The 21,504-nt window shown below is 46.1% G+C and overlaps 1 long non-coding RNA gene across 2 annotated transcripts in view; it reads right to left on the bottom strand.

Annotated features, from left to right (window-relative positions):
* The window catches only part of LOC109305196, a 184,619-nt gene that overhangs the window by 36,476 nt on the left and 126,639 nt on the right, over nt 1-21,504 (bottom strand). For both annotated transcript variants that reach the window (XR_002099586.1, XR_002099588.1), the window contains exon 2: nt 19,837-20,139. This is a non-coding gene — a long non-coding RNA (uncharacterized LOC109305196). The remainder of the gene's footprint in view (nt 1-19,836; nt 20,140-21,504) is intronic.

Below are 21,504 nucleotides of genomic sequence, written 5' to 3'. Positions count from 1 at the left end.
CTCCAGCCCAGCCTTCTGCTGCTAGCTCAACTCTCCGCTTTCTTGGCATGGACCCCCAAAGAAGCCTACCGGAGATACAACAGGTTTACAGGCATCCTGGGATGCAACAGCAACAGCACATGGCTGAGAAGGCTCCCTGAAGGGTTCTGCACTCTCACTTGGACATCAGGTAGGACTGCAATGCTGTCAGAGCTTCAATCGAGCGGCAGCTGTTTAGTGCTTTTACTGATGGCTAAAGTTTTGAGTTTTTTAATGGACTTTACTGATAGGTGTTTTTAGCTTGATTTTTTCTTATTGCCAAAATTACTGACAGTTGGTAACCCTGAGCCCCCTGTTCCAGCAGGTTACCCCTCTCATCCAATTATTTTCAGAAACTGATCACGCTGCATCTCCAAGTGTTTAGGGCTTTTGTCCCCATGACTGATGGGAAAGTTGATCCTGAAACAAGCTTCTTTTGTGGTTAAACATCATCTAACTTCCAACTTCACTCTATTTGTGGCTGATGTGTATGTGTGTTCTTGTGATGACATTGTCCTTCAGCTTAAAATAGCTCATTTTCCCTCCCTAATGTTTACCACTCCCCCTATTGAAAGAGGGAGTCATACCTACTCCCTCTCTTGTTTTCTTAGGCTAAAAAACACTCATTCTTCTGACTCTCTTCCCCATTCCCCTGATCATCCTAGTAGCCCTTCTCAGCATCCACTCCAGGTTGAATTCATTGGTCCGATTAGAACCACACAGTTTATTCCAGCTGAGGTCTCCCAGTACTCTATGCATTTATTTACTTTTTTATGCAATTCACATGCTGTCTTTCCCCCAAAAAGCTCAGGGTAACTTATGGCAAAAGAGATAGAGCAACTTAAAAGGGCAACTAGAATAAATAAAAAACATAATAAAGCAGAGACCCACTAAACAATATCCCAGTCTAATTTGGTTGCTAAACGTCTCCCCAAACAGAAAGGTCTCATCACACTTCTGAAAGATGTCCAGGCTTGGGCTCTGCTGGGGTTCAAGAGGGACGAAACTCCAGAGCTGAGGAATGATGGATGATAATGACATTCCACACCAGGTGGTCTTGGCATATTGATATTGCAGGAGGTTGCTGATCTTGTTCTTAGGGATCATGTTCAGGCATACAGGAAAAAGACAGTCCCTTAGGAAGTTAGGTACCACTCTGTTTAGGGCTTTACAGGTCAAAACTAGCACTGTGAATGGTACCCAGAAAGCTCTACCAGAAGCCCCCACAGACACTGGAGGACTGGACTTATGTGCTCCTGGTGGCCCATCCCTGTTGGAAAGCAAGCCACCATGTTTTCCACCAGCTGCAGCCTCCAAACAGTTTTAAAGGGGGGCTTTATGTATAGCACATTACAGTACTTTAGCCTTGAAATTAGGCAGGCTCAGGATCCTGAGGAAAGGAAGGATGGAGAACAGCAGAATAAGGACCCTGGATTTCAGAAAAGCAAACTTTGACTTGCTCAGGGACTTATGGGCAGGATCCCCTGAGAAGCCAGTCTGAAGGGGAAAGGAGTCCAGGAGAGCTGGCTTTACTTTAAAGAAACCTTACTGAGAGTGCAGAAACAAACCATCCTGATGCACAGGAAGACTAGCAAGTATAGCAGAAGACCAGCTTGGCTTAACTGGGAACTCTTCAGTAAACAAAAATCACAAAAAGGAAGCTTACAGGAAGTGGAAACTTGGACAAATAACTAGGGAAGGAATATAAGAGCATTGCTTGGCCATGTAGGGAAGAAGTCAGGAAGGGCAAAGCACAATTGTAGCTGCAGCGAGCTAGGAATGTGAAGGGTACCAAGAAGGGTTTCTGCAAGTATGTCAGTGGCAAAAGGAGGATCAGGGAAAGTGTGGGTCCCTTACTAAAACGGGGAAGCGACCTAGTGACAGAAGATGCGGAAAAGGCTGAAGTGCTCAATGCCTTTTTTGCCTCAGTCTTCACAAGCAAGGTCAGCTCCCAGACTACTGCACCTGGCAGCACAGTTTAGGGAGGAGGTGAGCAGCCCTCAGTGGTGAAAGAACAGGTTAGGGACTGCTTAGAAAAGCTGGATGTGTACAAGTCCATGGGGCCGGATGGGATGCATCCAAGCGTGCTAAGGGAGTTGGCTGACATGATTGCAAAGCCATTGGCCATCATCTCTGAAAACTCATGGTGATCATGAGAAGTCCTGGATAATTGGAAAAGGGCAAAAATAGTGCCCATATTTAAGGAAGATAAAAAGGAGGATCCAGGGAACTACAGACCAGTCAGCCTCACCTCAGCCCCTGGAAAAATAAAGGAGCAGATCCTCAAGGAATCCATTTTTAAGCAACGGGAGGAGATGAAGGTGATTAGTAACAGTCAGCATGGATTCACCAGGGACAAGTCATGCCTGATCAACATGAAAGCCTTTTATGATGAGATGACTAGCTCTGGGGATCTGGGGAGACCACTGGATGTGGTGTAGCTTGATTTTATCAAGGCTTTTGACACCATCTCCCAAAGCATTCCGTCAGGCAAGCTAAGGAAGTACAGGCTGAATGAATGGACTGTAAGGTAGACTGAAAACTGGCTGGAACATTAGATTCAGAGAGTAATAATCAATGGCTCAATGTCTAGTTGGCAGCCAGTATCAAGTGGAGTGCCCCAGGGTTCGGTCCTGGGGCTGGTCTTGTTCAATGTCTTCATCAGTGACCTGGAAGATGGCAAGGAGTGCACCCTCAGCAGGTTTGCAGACGCACCAAGCTGGGGGGAGCAGCAGATACGTGGTGAAAGCTCCATCCTTGGAGGTTTTCAAAACCCAGCTAGAAAACGCTTTGGCTGGGATGATCTAGTTGGGGATGGTCCTGCTTTGAACAGGGGGTTGGACTAGATGTGAGGTCCAACAACCCTCACTTTATATGATTCTGATTTCTCAACCACAAACTCTGACTCTGCAGCAAAAGTCACAGTCCCCGAGCTGTGCTGGACACGGGCAATTTTGTCTGCAAAGTAGGTGGCAAACTAATCACAGAGGACTAAAGTTGACTTAGTTTCTGGGCAGAGGCAAGGTGGATTAACCAGGCCATTCGCCATCCAGAGCAGTTCTGCCAGATGACGCTGAAGATGCAATGGCAGTGAAGAAGAAAATCTTCTTCTACAGTGGCACCACCCTGTCTTTCTCTCTCCTGGAAATGGTCCTTCTGATGGGATCATATTTGCCTTTTTTCACTCTTGTAGAGTTTTTACTGGACTTCTCTTTTGAAACACAACAGCAAAGGGGCATGTTTTGATTCCTAAGAATAGCTATCAGTAGAAATCGTACGGAGCAAGAACAGCTCCATCCTACTACGAAGATGCAAATAAAGGCTGAATTTGAACTGAATTAACCACAACAGTAATCTTAATGCCGACATCTGCAAGTACTATGTATATTTAGACACGTAAGATGGGATGCTAGCAAAATGAAGAAACCTAGCTTGTCAATTATAGATTTTTAATTGAAAATGAAAACTTCCAGGGAGAACCTTCTTTCAAACCTGTGCTTGCTATAGACATAATTCAGCAGAGCCATTAGGTGAAGGTGAGTCTCCCAACTAAGGGAGAATTTACAGTTATGCATCTTGAGCAGAAATCTATGGGCATCTCTACCCTTTTTCATCAGAATAATAAATGGACAGAGTAGACATTTTACATCAAGGACCACGCATCTGGATGATGAAGCAAGTGTAAACAACAGTCAAATATACCAGGCCAGATTCTGACTCAAGTTGCACTTATGAGGGCAAAGCATAATTGAAATCAAAGGAAGTTTGGTCCTAACAGTGTCAAAATATATATAACTACAGAGACAGTATCTCAGTATTAATATATGCAGGCATAAATTACATTTTCAGCATATGCGATATATGGATGGGGCAGTGGGGGCACATTCCCCCCCCCTGATTTCTGCTCCAATGGTGGGATGTGGGTCTGTAGCCCAGCTAGAACCACTGCCCAGCAGCAGTGGGGGCAGTGGCATGGAGCTGTGCCCCGCCCCCCCCGCGACTATCAATGCTTACATGTCATCTATGATTTGCCGGTTTGGGTACTGAGAGATTCTCTCTCTCTCTCTTTTTTCTATATTTATTTTCACTACGTACACACACACACACACACACACAAGTTTGTGCTGCAGTTCACTGAACTAGCACCAGGCATGTGCGGTAGATGGATATCTATGCTCATACCAACTGAGATTGTATCTAGCATGCAAATGCTCACAGCAGAACACTGCACACATATTGAGCGTTCAAAGCAGACCCTGGCATTTCTCTTATTTTAAAAGCACACAGGTAGGCTTTGGAATTAATAACTTTTTTGAGCACTCAGGTTTCAAAGTGGGGTGCCTGTAGTGACAGCCCTATGCCTCCTGGTATGTACACCTGGATCTTCACAGCCTGCAAAGCACCTACAGTCCAACTCAAGTCAAGTGGGAGTTACAGTCGCTCAGACTCTCTGAAGAGCAAGCCAGTTATTGGGGTGGCTACACATACACTTGTGTCTTTAATCTTACGCACTTCTGTCTGACCACTGAGGTTAAGACAGCCAAATGTACTCCTCTCAGGCCTGACGTGGAAACATAATGCAATCAGACATACACAAGGCACGTTTTATCTTGGTAGAGCATTTGACAATTTTCAACAGTAACTGCCTAAGTACAGTTAGCTCTGGGACAGAATACAGCTGCAATGTAGTGCTGTCACACAGGAAGTGAAGACCACCTTCTATCCCATTGGAAGTGCAGGGCACACGGAGGCTGGCATGCTGTAATCCCCTAGAGAAGACACAGAAGGTCTTGCCCCAAAGTTGAACTATTCTCCTCCTCCCAAAATAAGCCACTTTCAGTCTTGCAACCTCTTCTAGTTGCCCAGCTTCAACAGCACTGCTCCAAAGATATCATCAGATCTCTACAGTAGCTGCTAATTCTAGTGTATTTATATATGGGGTGTAAATATAGCCATCGCCCAGATGTTTGCAGCCATTAATTAAATTTCCGGCTTTGGGTAACAAGAGATACTATCTCTATTAGAAAGCAGCAGCCTTGACTCAGCACATGGAGAGAGAGGAGAGACTCTGTTTGTTCATTTTCCTCAAAGGTCAGTAAAGTACCACCCCGGAAGTGTTCTGTATTGTAACACCTACTTTGCTAACCAGGGTGTACAGCAGTAACAAGCTATATTTATGTAGTTGCCTCATTAGCAAGGACAAATACATCTGATAGGTCACAAACTGAAAGTGCCATCTGATGTTTTCTTCAGCGAGTAGGTGACGAACCCAAAGAACTGCAGCACTGAGCTGCAGGGGTTAACATCTCTGTTCAGGAGACTACATCATTCATTACCAGGGAAAACTGTCTGGAGGGTTTAACGCTGGTTATTTCTCAAGCAGCCAATAACAAGCTAATGTAAGTAACTTGTGGACCAGATAGACTGCGGTTTGGTGGTTAAATCACAGGACTGGGAGCCAGGAACTCTTTCTAGCTTTGAGCTCTGCAACAGGCTTCCTGTGCAACCATGGGTGAGTCTCCTGAGCTCTTTGTGCATCAGCTTCCCCCAACCCCCCACGAGCATAAAACAGGGATGACAATAAGCATCACATCTGCTAGCGTCTCAAGTACCCTGAGGTCTGCTGCTCTAGGCAAATAGGAACTGTTACCAAATTGGTTTCAGCTACTTCCTCTCTGACAACAATTTCATGCCCTTTATGTGGCAACTCAGGTGACAATTCCCATAGAGCTGCAACATTTACCTTCAACAGCTGAGTTCACACCTCATTAATCAGCCAAACAGTCAGTGATCAAAGAAACAAACCCTAGGAACTAAGCTTCCAGTTTGCTGATCTTCAACCAAGCAGAACAAGCTCCCTTACAAGACTGACTCTTAAAACAGCAGGAGTTTGGAGGCAGAAAAAACACAATATGGGTGAAAAGCCTGACTCGTTCATTAAGTACAAGCATTTACCCATTTCAAAATCTTGTGATTTATATTTGCTTAGTGAGTGGGGAGACCAGGATTTTTAAAGACATTGTAAAAGCCCCTTCCTCCCAGCCCAGCCTCACCTGTCACCTTTCAGTGATGCTGACATGATGAAAGTGAAAAATGTCCCCTTTTGGCTTTCCATCTTTGTGCTAATGGGACTACGCCACTGGATGGCATCTGCTGAATGCCATCAAGATCCTCCTTTATCAGACAGCAACCAAATACTCAGTCCACAGGAAGCTATACTGGCTCAGATGGAAAAGGAAGACATGCACTCTATTCCTCTTATATCTGGTAATCTTCCTCATCTAGGATGCCATGGGTAGGCCTCCAACTTTGGAACAACTGCATATCCTGCAGGACGGGGATTAGAAATGGCGGTGCTGGTTTTTAATATCTTCACCTACCACCAACTTCCGGTGACACTATTTATTCTGAAATGTTTTGCTATTTCAGGACCAGCTCTTACAACTAATTCACAGAAAAGGTCCCACTAAGTCAAAGCTGTTCTCAAGACCAAGGGTCATAAGCACAGTACAGACACAGAGATTCCAGTAATGGCCCTCACTCTTTTTTCCCTCCATGCAACAGGGCTGTTTCTCCCAGCACAGTAGAAGGGTATTTATCAGAGAAACTCTGCCAATGGACATGAAATCTCTGCTCAGAAAGACTTATTCCTTCATTATTCCAATGTGGGTTTCTTGTGGGGAGGGTCTGCATGGGGAAACACAAGGAGAAAGTAGATGTGATGGTCCATTATCCATAATTCAGCTGTTGATCGCCGGAGGGTGTAAATCCACAGTTAGACACGGCTCTTTGAGTAAACGTGATATCTTCTATTACACCAACTAAATTGTTCTTTGCAAGCTTTCAGGCACAAATCCACAGTCACTCTCTTGGAGGTACTCCGGATTCCCGCTGGTGTCCCTGAAAGCTCAGAATCTGACCGGGGGTGTTTTGTCATCAAGAAAAAAATTGGTAGTTGAAAGGTGGTAGTAAAGACATACAAGCCACAAACCATACTGGTTTCAACACAAATAAACAGGGATGGTTTCTTTAGCAATTTTATGGTGGCACTAATCAGATAAGCGGGCCATTTCTGCTGCACTGTGAAAACAGTTGCACTCACATAACCCAACTCCGAAGTGCTTGTTGGCCATAACTGTCAAGTTACCCTGATCTCAGGGTGCTTGGGTTTCTACATTTAATCTCTTTCCCACTGTCATAATAAACGCTAACGAGCACAAGCAGCAGGGCCTTAAAAAAGTGACAGATGCCAGTTAAACAACTAAGCAGCTAATCAGACCCCAGTAAGATGCTTTCCACAAGCCATGGACAGGGGCCCAAAAGCAGTTCTGGAGAGCTGCAGGGAACAGAAAGGAAAAGAGAAGATAAGACTCTCTATTTTAATCCTCACCCCTGCAGCTGTACAGAATGACTATACCCCTACTGCCAGCAGCATTATCGAAGAGGCTGCTGCAATGAGAATCTGAGAAGTTGTGAAACTAAACAGGACAGGACACCGCACACCCACCAATTATGTGCACAAGTCCTACTGGATCTGAAACCCCTACTTAGCCAGAAGCTTACTGTATGAGCTCTCGTGGCTCATTTAAACCCTCCAGGCCCCAGAAAGGGAACAGACATTTCCTTTCTCTTACCTTTAGCTGGCTTTACATAGTCAAACTAGACCATCTTCAAGGCAGAGTCTGTCTCCCGAGATGCGTGTGGACAGTGGCCAGCACAATGAGTGTTCAGTACCCGGGGTGGCCAACCCACACCATGTGCGCCCCAAGAGGCATGGGCAACCTGTATGTGTGGCACATCACTGATTGGGGAGGGGGCAGCCAGAACAGTGCAGGTATAGTAGGGAACAGAAAGCAGAGCAGCAGATCAGGCAAGGGAAGGCGATCAGGGTGACACTCAGGGTGGGCATGGGGCTTAATTTGTAGCACACCTGCCAAAAAGGGCGGCTCCCACTGGGATAGCACAAGCTGCTGCAATATAAAACCCAAGAGCTTTGCTTCAAGTGAGAAGGCAGAGGCTTGCCTGCCTGGGGCAAAGTATTTAAGTGACTTGTAACTTTTTCACATTTGTGACCCCGAATGGTCCAAAATACCCCCCCAAACACTAAAAGTTGTCATACTTTTTGGTATGAAAACCTCCCTTGGGGGTTAGAGAGTGCATCTGTGTGAAAGCAGAATTTGCTTGTTAAAATGATCCTAATATGAAATCATCAAGTAGTAAGAGAGAAAGTGCTCCTTTTACCCTTTTTCTCAAAGGGATTTTACTCCTTAGTTTAATTTTAACTTCCCTTTTGGGTTTAAGGGGAATTAAGCTAGATGTCAGGAAACGTTCACACAGACTCATGCATCTTCCTTGTCAGGAAAAGTTTTCCCAAGGGAACGTGGAGGGGGGAAGCTCTGTTGCTTGAAACTTTTAAAGCAAGTCGGACAAAGCACTAGGAAGTAGCAGTGTCTTGACAAATCCGGCGTTGGCAGGAACACTGAAGAGCTGATCCAGCTGATCCAACGGGTCTTTCCCAGCTTTAGGTCAACTGATTTTGCTGGCCTACACCCCCTCCGCCCCAAGTAAAAGCTTGTCAAACAGTGGAGGAACATACCAGAGAGTAGAAAAGGGAGCACAGGTAGCCGTTCAGTGTAAAATAAGAGGCAGGGGATGTTACTGTCCCAAAGAGCAAGGAGAGTCTGTGGTCTGAGAGAAGGGAGGACTGGCTCAAGGCTGGTTGGTATTACTGTGCTAACTACATTTTAAAACAGCAGCTTGATACTTTTGGTGCCTCATCTTTCAGGGGCGTATAAACCACTTCAGCAAAATGTTGGCAGACCCCTCTGACAATGGAGCTAACAACTCTTATACAAATAGTGCAGGAAGGAACCGTAATAATACAGCTTACAATAGTGAGACTTGACTGCAGCTTTTTGAAATGTTTCTAGAGAAGCCTTGTGTGTTATTTTAAGTATGGGGAAAAAACCAAGACAGCAGAGAAAGGAGCCAGGACCACTGCCTTAGATATAGGCAAAGGTCCAAGTTAAAAACACAACACACTAAATCCCCCACGTATTCTTCTATGCCACAAGATTTTTAAAAAGCACCACGCACATGCACACAGAAAACTAACGGCCTATTTAAACGTGCTCTGAACAAACAGAGCGACAGACACCGAGGAAAAAACCTCAAGGAGAGTGAAGCCAGCAAATGCCACTTTCTGACATCATTACTCTGAGCTCCACCTCTCATATGTCAGGGATATCTGAGACCTGCAGTTCAGGGAGCGTCCCGAGGAAGCTTTCCATAGGTTTGTGGGCATTTGCAAATGCTTTAGAAGAGTCAGCTAATCATCAAGTTGCAGACTGTGGTCCCTGCTGATCGCAAAAAACTGCAATGGCCCAAAGATGAGAGTAAATTTTTACCTACTGCCCTGCTGGTGTGCCTTAGTCCAGCCTGGGAGCATCCACCTACACAGAGGAAAAGAGTTCAGTCTTCACACTTATCCATTCCTTGATTTCTCAGACTCACAGGTACTGCCAACAAATGTGTCTGCACCACAAAGCTACCATTTCTTTAACTACTGAATCAGATTACTACATTACTGAATAAGATAACTAGATAACAAATACTAAGAGTTTTGCAATCATCAGCCACAACCAACAGAACCTGGAATTTCCAGCATGATCTTCCTGAGAACAAACCATCTCCCAAATGTAAAGGCACAGACAGATATACATAACTAGGGACCTACCCAAATCAAGGAGGTAGATGGCCAATTTTGTGGGTAGATCGCGGAGCTGGCCACCATTTTTGCAGCTTATTGCAGCAGAGCCTCCCCGCCCCTCATGCCTCTAACTGGCTGAGGGCCCCCCCTCCATCATAAGCTTGCAAAACATTTTAGTAAGTTTTTATTTTCTGTGGATTTTGTGGACATTGCTCAATTTCACAATTTCTGTGAAATCATGATTTGAGTCAGTCCCTTTGAGCAGGCAGTCGAAAGATACTGATAGAGCAACCGATGCAACTGCCTCTGTATGATCCAGTATAGATGCAGGTATATTTTATTTGCTTTTAAAGGGGAACAGAAGCTGTAATCATCCCAACTTTGACCCTGGACAAAACAGGGTTTATAACCTACCCTTTTCCACAGTTGGCTTATATCAGAAAGGAGTTGCTGACTTCCAGGACCACAATGGAAAAGGGTAGGGAGGGAGACAAGCCAGAGAGAGGAGGCATTAATAAGCTAACTCTAAAATGAGAAAGTTTGGGAGGCTCAGACTCCCATCCAGCCACATGAGGTCCTGTTGGCTCGGTGCCCAGGATGCACAAACACCATTAAGGAACAGGTATCATGTTATCTAGTTGGTTGAATGCACAATGCACCTCAGCCGCCCCCTTACCAGATCCACATTTTTAAGCTCTTCCCCCTGCACAGACGGGCCATGATCGTGTTTCAATCCTTGTCAATTATTTACACCAGATATAAGGAACTGGAGATGGAAAAAGATGCACAAGCCCATCCCCTGGGGAAAAGTGGTGGGTTGCTCCCTGCATTACATTGTCAAGCCATGGGTCTCCATCTTCCCTCTGCAGGAAACTCTCTCTCAGTGCCTTCATCAGAAGGAAGCTCTCCCGTTAAGTATCACTTAAGTATGAGCTGTTTTTTCCCCCCACCCTTTGTTCCTGGGTATACTCCTGGGATCTGTACTCCATGTAGTCATATACTATTCATCAGGACCAGTAATATAATATCATCAGTACACTAGCTTTCAAAAAATCTTGAAAAAGTGACTAGTGATTTGAGGTGCTGCCCTGGAGACGCTGTAAAAGCTTTCAATATCCAAGGGATGAATGATCAGTGCTTCTGGAAACCGGGCTCCCCTGAAAATCATTGGCCATTTTTGAACATCTTGACCATCTTGCACCCTGGATACCTCCCTTCAGTCCACGAGTGAACTGCACATACATCTTCAGCACAGGAATAGACTCACCTCTAGACTAATTGCTGCTCTGCAAGTAAAAACAACAGCAAAAATCCCCCCAAGCCCCTAAGTTCAACAAAGCCTCATCATCCTGTAGGAACCCAGACAGAGGCAGTTCATAGTCTTGGAGAGCCCTTACCCCTCCATATCCAGTGAAACTGGGGAAACATGAAACAAAAATCTACTCATAGCACAGAAGGGTACATATATGCACCCACTCCCAGTAACTGAGTTACAAGGGAAAGAGAAAATGTCAACCTCTGGGGTGCAGAGTAGCACAATTTGTGGCTAAAGAGTTTATAATTTGTGCATCCCTTTCCCTGGATTACACCACTCACCAGTTCTTCCCTCCACTACACACAGCTTCACGAAGAGGTCAGACTATTACCGCCACTCAACTCTCCGGCTCCTTTAAGAGCTACTGACTTGATTCAATTGTGGCTTATGGCTCAGAGTCACAAAAGCATCTATCGTCGCTCAGGGAAGCCCTTAAACATGTGCTGAAGCTGCTGAAGTGTAAGGGTAAACCCCACTGCATGAACTCCATTGAATTCCAGTGACTTGGTCACAAACTTGGAGCTAAGCAGTTTAAGTACCATATTTTCTCACATGCAACAGGTACTTTCCCCCCCAAAAAACAGGATTTTAAGCTGGGAAGCTTTTAAGTGCATTGCAAGTGGGAAAGTGGTTTCCTTTGCTGGAAAAAAGCAAGCCTGGAGACCATGTGCATGCCACGCAGCTGCCAGGGTGGCAGAGTCCCGTGTTAACCCTCTTACAGCTACAACTATGGGCTAGAGTACCGTAGCTTGTACCCAACGCAGCGAGGTATCAGTAGTGCTTTGATGAGGCTTGAGATGTGGAAACAACACTTTATTTACAGGAACTTATATAAAGAATTGCTTACAGTAAAGAACTAAGAGTCTTGCTACTGCCCTTGCAAAGCACAGAATAAGACCTCCTGGAAACAGACACCGAGTACAGACATGACACTTTTACCAGTACAGGTGATTAGAAATCAGTCTATATCCATAACAGTACAGAAGTTTGGCACATAAAACCGGGTTATACCTGTAACAGAACAGAAGTCCAGCACACAGACTGGTTTAAAAGTGGCAAAACCCAGTCTAAGATTCCCCCACCCCACAAGAGCAAAAGTGTGTTGTGTTCGCTACAGATCTAAACTACGCTGCTTACAGAAAACCATGCAACTTAGATCGATTCTGCCTTGGGCTTTTTGAACGTACATACCTAGCCAGAGTGTCCAGAAAGTGTGTTATCCCAGGAGACAGTCTGGGTCAGGCACCAGGGGACTTCTCGGTGCCACACTTCTTGGACACACTACGTTTCCAGGAGGGCTTATTTTAGGTCACAGTTGGCAGGGCTCTGGTATAATCCTTTTTCTATATTTTGCCATCCATGAAAAAGGCAGGTGTTTTATTTGGGAATGTGATGTATACAAGAAAATACAGTAATTAACATGCGATCCTCCTTCAAGAAACAGAATAAAAAGGGCTGGGAAGCTTAATTACACACCAGCTGGCAATTAAGCACTAATGACTGTGAGACAGATGACAGATGACCAGCAGGGAAAATGCAATGGGCCTAGGCATAGACAAGGTCTGAGAGGCATCACCTGGCCATTAACCTCCAGCAAACACCTTGCACCAAAATAGTTACTGGCATGTACACATGCTTATCATGCAAAAACAGAACAGAAAGGCTGTGGGTTCTTTGGCTCTGCATTTTCAGAGTACCAAAGCTGGAGAAGTGCAGAGTTTTCCTTCTCCGTTTTACTGCAGGAAGAGCTGCTTTGGTGGAAATTTCCTGCCTAGCTCAGGGGGATGTGGTAAGCAATAGATGGAAAGGGTACTGGGGATAAGGGACTGAGATGAGTGGAGTGATGAAGCCCTAGAAATACCACTGGAGCACCAGCTGGTCTCCTGTTGCCCAAGGTCTGAAGACAGTTTACCCTGCAATAACAAGGACTTTACTGCATTGTCCAGCCTGGGAGTTGTCTGAATCCCAGCCATCAGCCAGCGCAAATGTCTAGTGCAGACATAATAAAGCAGCACTGGTAGAGCCTCAACACTGCTTGGAGTTGGTCTAAACTGCACGCTTGGCCACTGATATCTGCACCGGGTTCCAGCCAAGGCATACGGGCTTGGAAAAGGGTTCGAGGTGCCCCTGCCCATGCCCGAAAAACTTTTGAGCCAAGGGAATCGGCTCTGCACATTAGCTGCCGCAGCTCATCTCATGAGCAGGCTGTCTGTAAAATGACTTGAAAAAGAACACGGTGGGTTTCACTTTTACTATGTCCCCAGGCCCTCCAGAGAAAAATCAGCCATGCTTTTCTACCTGGCAGCCCTGCAAACTCAACCAGGGAATCAGAACTCAAGGGGCTTTTCTGCTCAGGCCTCAGTGTGAAAAGCAAGTGCCACAAGTCTGCAAGTCAGGATGATGTGTGGCGATTCGGAAATTACGAAGTACCTGGCTTTCCAGATCAGGACAGAGAGGGCACGTGATCGCCACTTAGAGGGAAAATCCTGTTTTTTTCTGTACACTGAGAAAAACTGCTTCAGAAAGAGCATGAGAGTGAGACCCTTAGCTGCTATATGCCGCCACGGCCCCATCTCAATTAAAATATTCATGCCAACTTCTGCCAGATGAAAATCTAGCTCAAAACATGGATGTTCACCAAGCTTTGTTCTTGTGATGTTCGCCTACACGCAAGGTTGGTTATTCCATGACGGGACATGCCCCTGACAATGAGACGTCGAAAATTAGGGTTGGAAGAGACCTCAGGAGGTCATCTAGTCCAACCCCCTGCTCAAAGCAGGACTATTGCCAACTACATCGTCCTACCAAGGCTGCATCTAGCTCGGTCTTAAAAACCTCCAAGGACAAAGGTTTACTGTAGGTTTACTCCACAAAGTCTCTGGGTAGCCTGTTTCTGTGCTTTACTACCCTCCTCGTAAGAAAGTTTTTCCTAATGAGCATGCAGCTCTGCAGCTGCCAGGGAATAGCGTTACTTCAAGGGGCCAGCATACAACTAGTCTGAACCCCAACTATGGAGTGGCTTCCAACACTAAGGGGACTTTTGGAGCCATTTGTGCCTCCCCCTCCCTCCTCCTCCATCAGAGCATTACATCAGGGGATACAGGCCTGGCCAGCTGCGTAATGCGGCTACTGATCAAGCAATGGAGCGCAGCCAGGTGGTGACTGAATGGCTGGGGTTCATCAGCAAGGTCTGATAGCGCTGGAACCAGATGCTGCAGTGACTCAGAGCTGTCATATGATGTCAGTGCTGAGTGAAGAAACACTGCATCAGGGGGAAAAGAGAGGTCACAAACAGGTGTCCGTGCAGTCACACTCTCTTGCACTTCCCCTACTGCTAAATGGTAAGGGAAGCCCTGCTGAAGAAGGGAAGAAAGCTCTGCAGATGGTGCCCTGGTATAGTAGAAGGTAAGAGAAACCCTCATGAAGAAGGGCAGGCTACAAGTCCCTGGCTGAAATCCCAAGAAGACTCCAGGCGGATAAGGATAAAGATGCCTACTCTGAACTGGTAACCCATGCTGGCACTAGCCTCCCAATGAAGGAATATTTCCTGACTCCAAGGGTTTTAGGAGGTGTTGCTTGAGAACAAGTTGCCTACCACACACATTCATACCAGGAAGCCAAGTTAAGGAAAGGGCAACAACAACAAAAAAAGGGCAAAAAATTAGCAAGGCACTGAACAAGGCAGAGAAGGCTATTTTTAGCGTGCACTACAATGCAGCGTTAGCCTGCAGCCCTACCACCAAGGGCTGCTCGACTGTCAGAGCTGCAAGAAGCAGTGGTTGCACAGGTAGCACGCTGCCATCTGCCTTAGAGCTGGAGCCCTCAGCACGGTGCCCACCCAGCCGTTGTGTGCAACCTGGCAGAAAGCAGAAGCAACACCAAGGCCCCTGATCCCGTGACTAATCTGTGGGATGCTGCCTCAACAGGACTTTTAACTGTGCCGTCCTGACCAAATTCTTCCTGGCCTAACAGCCTTCTGTCCACCTTAAATCCACTCTGTTGGACAGTTGTTTGCTTCCTTATGTTTAGTGGTTAGTGCTGTTCACCCGCTGCCACGTTCTACTCCAGAGGTGAATGCACTTTAAGTGACTTTCCTCTAACAGCTGCACAGAAATATGAAAAAATGCATTAGGCCCCTTGCACAGGAAAGGGGCTGTACAGGGACGGAAGGTGTCGTTTTTATGGAAACTCGGCATAGTCCTTAGGGTCAGCGCTAGAATGAATGAATTCGCCACTCAAGAATTAGTCTCTTGAGAAGGAAGCCACAAATGAACAGTTGCCCTCTCCAAAAACGTGTCATGGACAGTTTGGTGGACACCATACTTCAACTGATTTCACTTTCTAACCCTCAGTCTTTGTGTTGCCCTGCCTGCCCTCGCAGGAAGGGCCTAGCTGGAGAAAAGGGGGGGGGGGTCCTCATCACATACAAGGAGGCCACAACATTCCTGATCACAGCAGGAACATGGGGTGCTGAACAAGGCTCGTCCCTGGGCCCTTCAATCCAAGATAAATTGGGACCAGCATTGACAGGAAGTCAATCCAGCAAAGTGGAGCAACTTTCTCTCTGCATACAGCCTGGAAGGATCCTTGGGGAGGACCAGGATGGACTGTGAGATGTTTTGTGGAGAAGAAGAACCAAAAAAAGGAGAGTGCCTTTGTGACAAGGGAGAAGAAAACAAAAGTAGCAGAAAAACAAAAGGGGAACATTTGGGAATCTACAATCCTCGATCTTTGTAGAGACTCAGAGGTCTCCACTAGACCAATAAGTGTCCTTGCCTAAGCCACAGGTCAGTAATCTATGGCCTGTAGGCCTGATTTGGCCTGCCAAGCAATTTCATTTGGCTTGCAAAGCCCAGATATGAGTGGCATTTCAAAGGTGGAACAATTTGGCAGCATTTTGATGGAGGGGGGAAGGGAAGGGAAGGGAGCGATAGGGGGTTATTGTGTGGCATTGCATGCAAACTGGCAGAAATTTGGCACTGAGGATGGCATGCACATTGCCAGCAATTTGGCACTGAGGAGAAGTGGCAGGGGCAATGGCAACAGGCAGGTCGGAAGTGCCGGCTCACCTTGGACCCAGCCGTGTTATTACAGCCCACCGTTCTGAAAGCTTGCTGACCCCTGGCCTAAGTCATACGCTTGTCTGTTGTGGTTAAATTAGCACCACTGCTTTGCTTCTTTCTTTTCACTTCTATCCCTGTAGCCCCCAACAGCTACTGCAAAATCCTCCTATTGTCCTCTTTTCACAATAACCTGACACCAGCTCTAGTGACCTACAGGCACAATCTGTCCACTGTCAGTGCTGCCCAGCCCTGTAACTCTGTATAAAGAAGAGTGGCGGGTGCTGGGGCCTCTCTGATTCAGCAAAGCCCCTGATAAGAAATGTTATCCTTCATTGAGTAATTTTAGCTGGGCAGATAAGCATCTCTATCAAGCTCAAACATATGGCGAGCTGCAGAGCACGCAGCAAACGAGCAGGGTAATTTATTTGCTTGTGCTAAGAGCACTCCAGGCCCCAGAAAAGCTGATTCAATGAAATAATAAGAGCCATATTATACTCTGTTCTTGTCTGGAGGCCTGGCATGGGCTCATGATGGCTACCATACAAGGGGATTTGTTCAGACTCAGCTGCCTGCCCTTTAAACATAAAGCCGCCCCAGAGACAATCGTAACCACGTGAACAAGAACTACCAAACCTTACTCCTATAAGACACATTATAATTTAGTAATTAACCAATATGCCCCAGTTTTACAGCTCTTTCACCCACAGGTCTGACTGGCCTTTATTAAAAAGATGGGTAAGTGTTAATTCTTATCTTCTTTATAAAGGAGGGCACTGAAGCAATGACAAGTTCAGGCCACAAAGTGGGAGCAGAAACAGGGAGAGCACTCCAGTCTCTGAGACCTGGGCCCTAATCATGGGACCAGTTTAAAATTAAGCTTTGACAATATAATTTAGCACTTAGCATAATTTTCAATGCTGCGTATAACTCAGCACCCACGATTCAACTGAATCAGGCTAATCCAGGTAAACCCAGTACAAAGCCAAATGCCCCATGCCTTTGAAATTAAGGAGGCTACTTACTCACAGTAAGACATAGTTTAAGGCAAGTCAGGGGGACAGCACCTGGTCTACGGTGGCCACACAACCACAGTCATGAGAAGCCCTTAAGAAATCTCATTCTCTTCTTTTTAATAAGCATGCCCATAATGTAAAATGTCCAAACGGCTTCTTCCGCAAGCAGGGGAAGCTCACACCCAGGCGTAAAGGTGGTGTGTCAAGTTTCATTATGAAATGGAGATTTATGACCAAATTGTTCAGCTTTGAAGAAAGTGAGACTTACAAGGAGCTAGTTTTGGAAACAGGATACAGGGCACAAGGCCTTTCATCTCGCAGGTTCAAGCCTAGTGCAGAAGAACAGGAACATTTTTTTTAAATGCTTCTTTTACTACTCACTGTAGAGAAGCAAATTCGTCATCAGAGCTTATTTCTTGGTGGAGTGGTTATCTTGACATGGCAACATCTTCTGAAGTAACTGGGAGCCTTGTTGGAAGCCTCAGTGGATAAGTCAGACTGAGCCACACTCCAGGTCACAGGTGAGATATCAAGACAAAGGGGAACAGGGAAACCTCACATTAGACCAGTGCTATGAAGGAGAGGGCTGTCAACTTGGTATCTCTCCCCAGTGCTAAATTCACTATAAGAGCAGAAGAAAAGAGGGGCTTGCAATGGAGACTTTCAGTGCAACGGAGACTGAACAGTGCTCCTAGAGTGACAGGACAATGGGACGCAGGTTGGACCTTTTTCGGTTGACATGGGATTTCCAGGAGGCTCTTTGTACTCTTCAGTAGCCAGGCTGACTTACTTCTGGCTTTGTTTCCCTTTCTCTGCCAGACTCCTACTCGCCCAGACACAGTCTTCAGGACCCCAATGATTCCCCACCTATTCCTGGAGACTTTCATGGGGCAAAACATACCTGAGACCCATGCAAAGATTCCCTGGGCTCCCAACCCCTCCTGCTCAATTCAGAGTGAGGATGCATGCACATTTGTGAGAGAAAGCAAGAGTGACTGCAGATGGAGGGAAGTTTAAAAAAAAATCAGTATGATCATTTCCTCTTGCTACCAGCACCTTAGATTAAACAAAGGTGAGAAATGCAATCACCTGCCTGGGGCAGCCATGTGCATTTCTCCTCTCACAGCTTTGGGCAATGCTCTGGAAGAACTGTTTCATTTTTGCTGCTCAGAGCAGCTTGAAAAGAGCACCTGTCCAAGGCAACCAGCATGTCGTAAAGGCCAACAATGCAGGAATATTTTTCATAAGAACTGCCATCGACTGGTCAGACCATAGCTCCATCTTGCCCAATCTCCTGTGTCGCACAGTGGCAGAGAACGGATGCTGAAAGGGAGATGAAACTGGGAATGAGCAGGGTTTTTCCCACTGTCCCTCTCTCACTTGCAGCCTCCAGCATTTAAGGTCTAGGATGTTCTAGAGGCTGTCTCCCTAACTCCCATGCTCAATAGCTACTGATGTCCTTTCCTCCATGAATTTGTCCAATCCTTTTTTTCAATCTAACCCAACTATCAGCTTCCTCAACATCTGATGGCAATGAGTGCCACAAGGTGTGAAAACAAACTTCCTTTTGTTGGTTTAAGCTTACTACCTACTAGCTTCATTTTTTGATCCCTAGTTCTTGTACTGAGAAAGGAAATAATAAATCCCTTTTGAATTTCTCGTCACCATTTGGTATCTTGTAAACCCTTATGTCCCTCCTCGAGCATCTCTCCTCTAAATTGAACAGACCTAGTCTCTTTAGTTTCTCCTCATATGGAAGCATCTCTGTACCACTAATCATCATTGTTGCCCTTCTCTGGATCTTCTATAGTTCGTCTATGCCAGGGGTGGGCAAAATGGCAGATGCAGCCGGCAGCCAGACTCCATTTCCCAGCAGCCCCTACTGGCACCGCTGTGGCCAGTTTCCAAGGAGATCCCAGCAGCGGTGGTCCCCGGGCAGCGCAGGGGCAGGGTTTCCATGGAGACCGGCCCTGCCAGCACTGGGTCCTGGCAGGGCACACGGCTGGGCAGGGAGCTGGTCCACGGCCAAGGCTGGGATCTTCCAGTGGTGACCGCATGGTCCAGAGCCAGGGCAGAGCCATGATCCGCTGAGTGCATACCTCTGCCTGGGCGTGTGGGCAGCAGATTGCAGCTCTGCCCCAGCTCCAAACCATGCTGCCACCGCTGCAAGATCCCATCCCTGGCCACGGAGCAGCTCCCTGCCCTGCAGTGATGCAGACAGGGGCTGCTGGGAAATAGAGTCCACTGTGGGCCTGATCTGGCCTGTTGGCCAGACTTTGCCTGCTCCTGTTCTATATCCTTTTGGACATGTGGGGACCAGAACTGGGCACAGTATTTAAGGCGTGGATGCATCATGGATTTATAAAGGGGCACAATGGTACTTTCCCTCCCATCTGTCCCCTTCTCCCCCTTATAAGCATAATACAATCACAGCGTCTATTCTGTTGGTATTCAGCTTGGTAAGATATTATTTCTCTGAGGCTTAAATCCATAGACAAATCTGACTGGGGAATATGATCCCCTGAATGATTTTTGCAGAAGTGGCGCTAGAATATCTGCTGTCCCTGGGGAATTCTCAGGTGGACAATCTTCTAATTCGAAGTACAGCAGGCAAACAAGGAAACCCAAGGGAGCCTAGAGGAAGTAAGAAAGCCAGTCAACGTAAACCACACCTTGGTGCACATCCCAATTTGATGCTTTAGGGTTTGGTTTTCTTACCTGCAGATCCTCGTTGTGTAGCATCATCCTCCCACTCAGAGAGGGCAGGAGACTTCTTTGGACCATAACCTGCCACGTCCTCTTCTCTTGGCTCAGTGTATTCCAGTGTCACTGCATCTTTCACAACAGCAGTAGCCACTCTATTTGGTAGTGCTCAGCTCCATCTTTTTTCCTTTTGCAAAGCTTTGGGATGCAGAATTCAAAATCCATCACATCTCCAAAATCCAACATCCTTTTGAAAGTCCAGAATAGATGAGAGAAAAGCAGAGGCCACATCAACTTTGCCATCAGTCACCAAATCACCTATGAAGAAAATACAACAGATTCCGAGTGTTAGCTGGATGGACCACCCTGTCTTTTGCCTCTGCATTTCATCATTTGTAATAAAGAGTTTGACATTTTCAAAGGAGAACAACATTTAGCTCTTTCTTCCAGAGGTGATCTTGTTTTACAGGAAGCAAAACCTTGCTCCTGTCTGCACAGTCAGCTGAGAGAAGATGTAACTAGAATAAACACAGGGTTGAGAACCGGTTCTATCATCCAACGAGAGATTTCAAAATTAGGAAAAATGTTCTCATTCCAAATTGGGATTCAAAAAACAAAAACCTCAATTTTTTAATAAATATCCACAAATTCCAGGCAAACAAACCTCACCAGGACTGGATAATTCAAAATATTTTGTATTGAAATGTTTCACTTGGATTTTTACCTTTTAATGCCTGTACTTGTAACTTAAATTTCAAAACAAAAAGGCTATTTCAAACCAAGTGTGTTGAAATGAGACCTGCAGACAATTTCTAAATTACACACACGCATTGGGCTCTGGACTTGATACCACACCAAGGCAATGGGATCGGCTTGAAACAAGTCCCCGCAGGAATGGATGACGTGCAATACTGGCATAGTGGAATTATGGATGGCACCTGTACAGTAAAAAAAGAAAAAGCAGGCAGAAGTTTGAAGCCATCATCAAGCCTGACTTGCCTTTTGCTGGCAACCCCTGCAGGGGTTTCCTCGAATAGAGCCCAACCTGCCAGCTGTTCCCCAGGAGCCCGAAGGAGCCGCCTCTGAAGAGGGACCACGCCAGGCACATAACGGCCTTGCTGGCTCTGCTTTCAGGATAACGATCTTCACTCCCTGCCCCTACAGTTGTAATGCAAACCTTGCACAGAGCTGCTCTCCCTGGCAGCTGGGTTTCTCCTGCTTCTGCAAGCAAATCTCTCCTTTGAGATGGCCGTAAAACTGTATCACCTTGACCAGGTTTAAGAGCTCCCACCCTCCGAATCAAGACGGGCATATTTAGAAAGAACGACGCAGAGAAACAGCGATGCCGTCACATTACGCGGATAGCAGAGAACCTGCCACTGGCTGATCTCCCCCTCTTCCTCAACAAGGCATTTTTCAGGTCTTATCAAGTAATGGCCGTTTTGAAGGTTAACAGTTATCTGTTGAACTCCAGACACTGAGCATTTCAGGGATAGGACTCATGCCCTTCTCTTCCTAATTAATGGTCTCCAAGATTTGAACTAGTAGTAGGCTCTTTTTTTTTTTCTTTCTTTTTTACACAACTACAGTTTGTGGGACCTCATTCTTGCATTCCCTAAGAGAGAAGGTCCATACGAAGTTGCTGAGAGTATTTCAACACATATAAATTGGGTTTCCGTATTT

The sequence above is a fragment of the Gavialis gangeticus genome, unplaced genomic scaffold (assembly GCF_001723915.1).
Source record: "Gavialis gangeticus isolate Ggan-Ray unplaced genomic scaffold, GavGan_comp1, whole genome shotgun sequence".
Taxonomy (NCBI): Eukaryota; Metazoa; Chordata; order Crocodylia; family Gavialidae; genus Gavialis; species Gavialis gangeticus.
The sequence above is the reverse complement of the archived record's forward strand: the minus strand, read 5'-3'. Positions and strand labels throughout refer to the sequence as shown.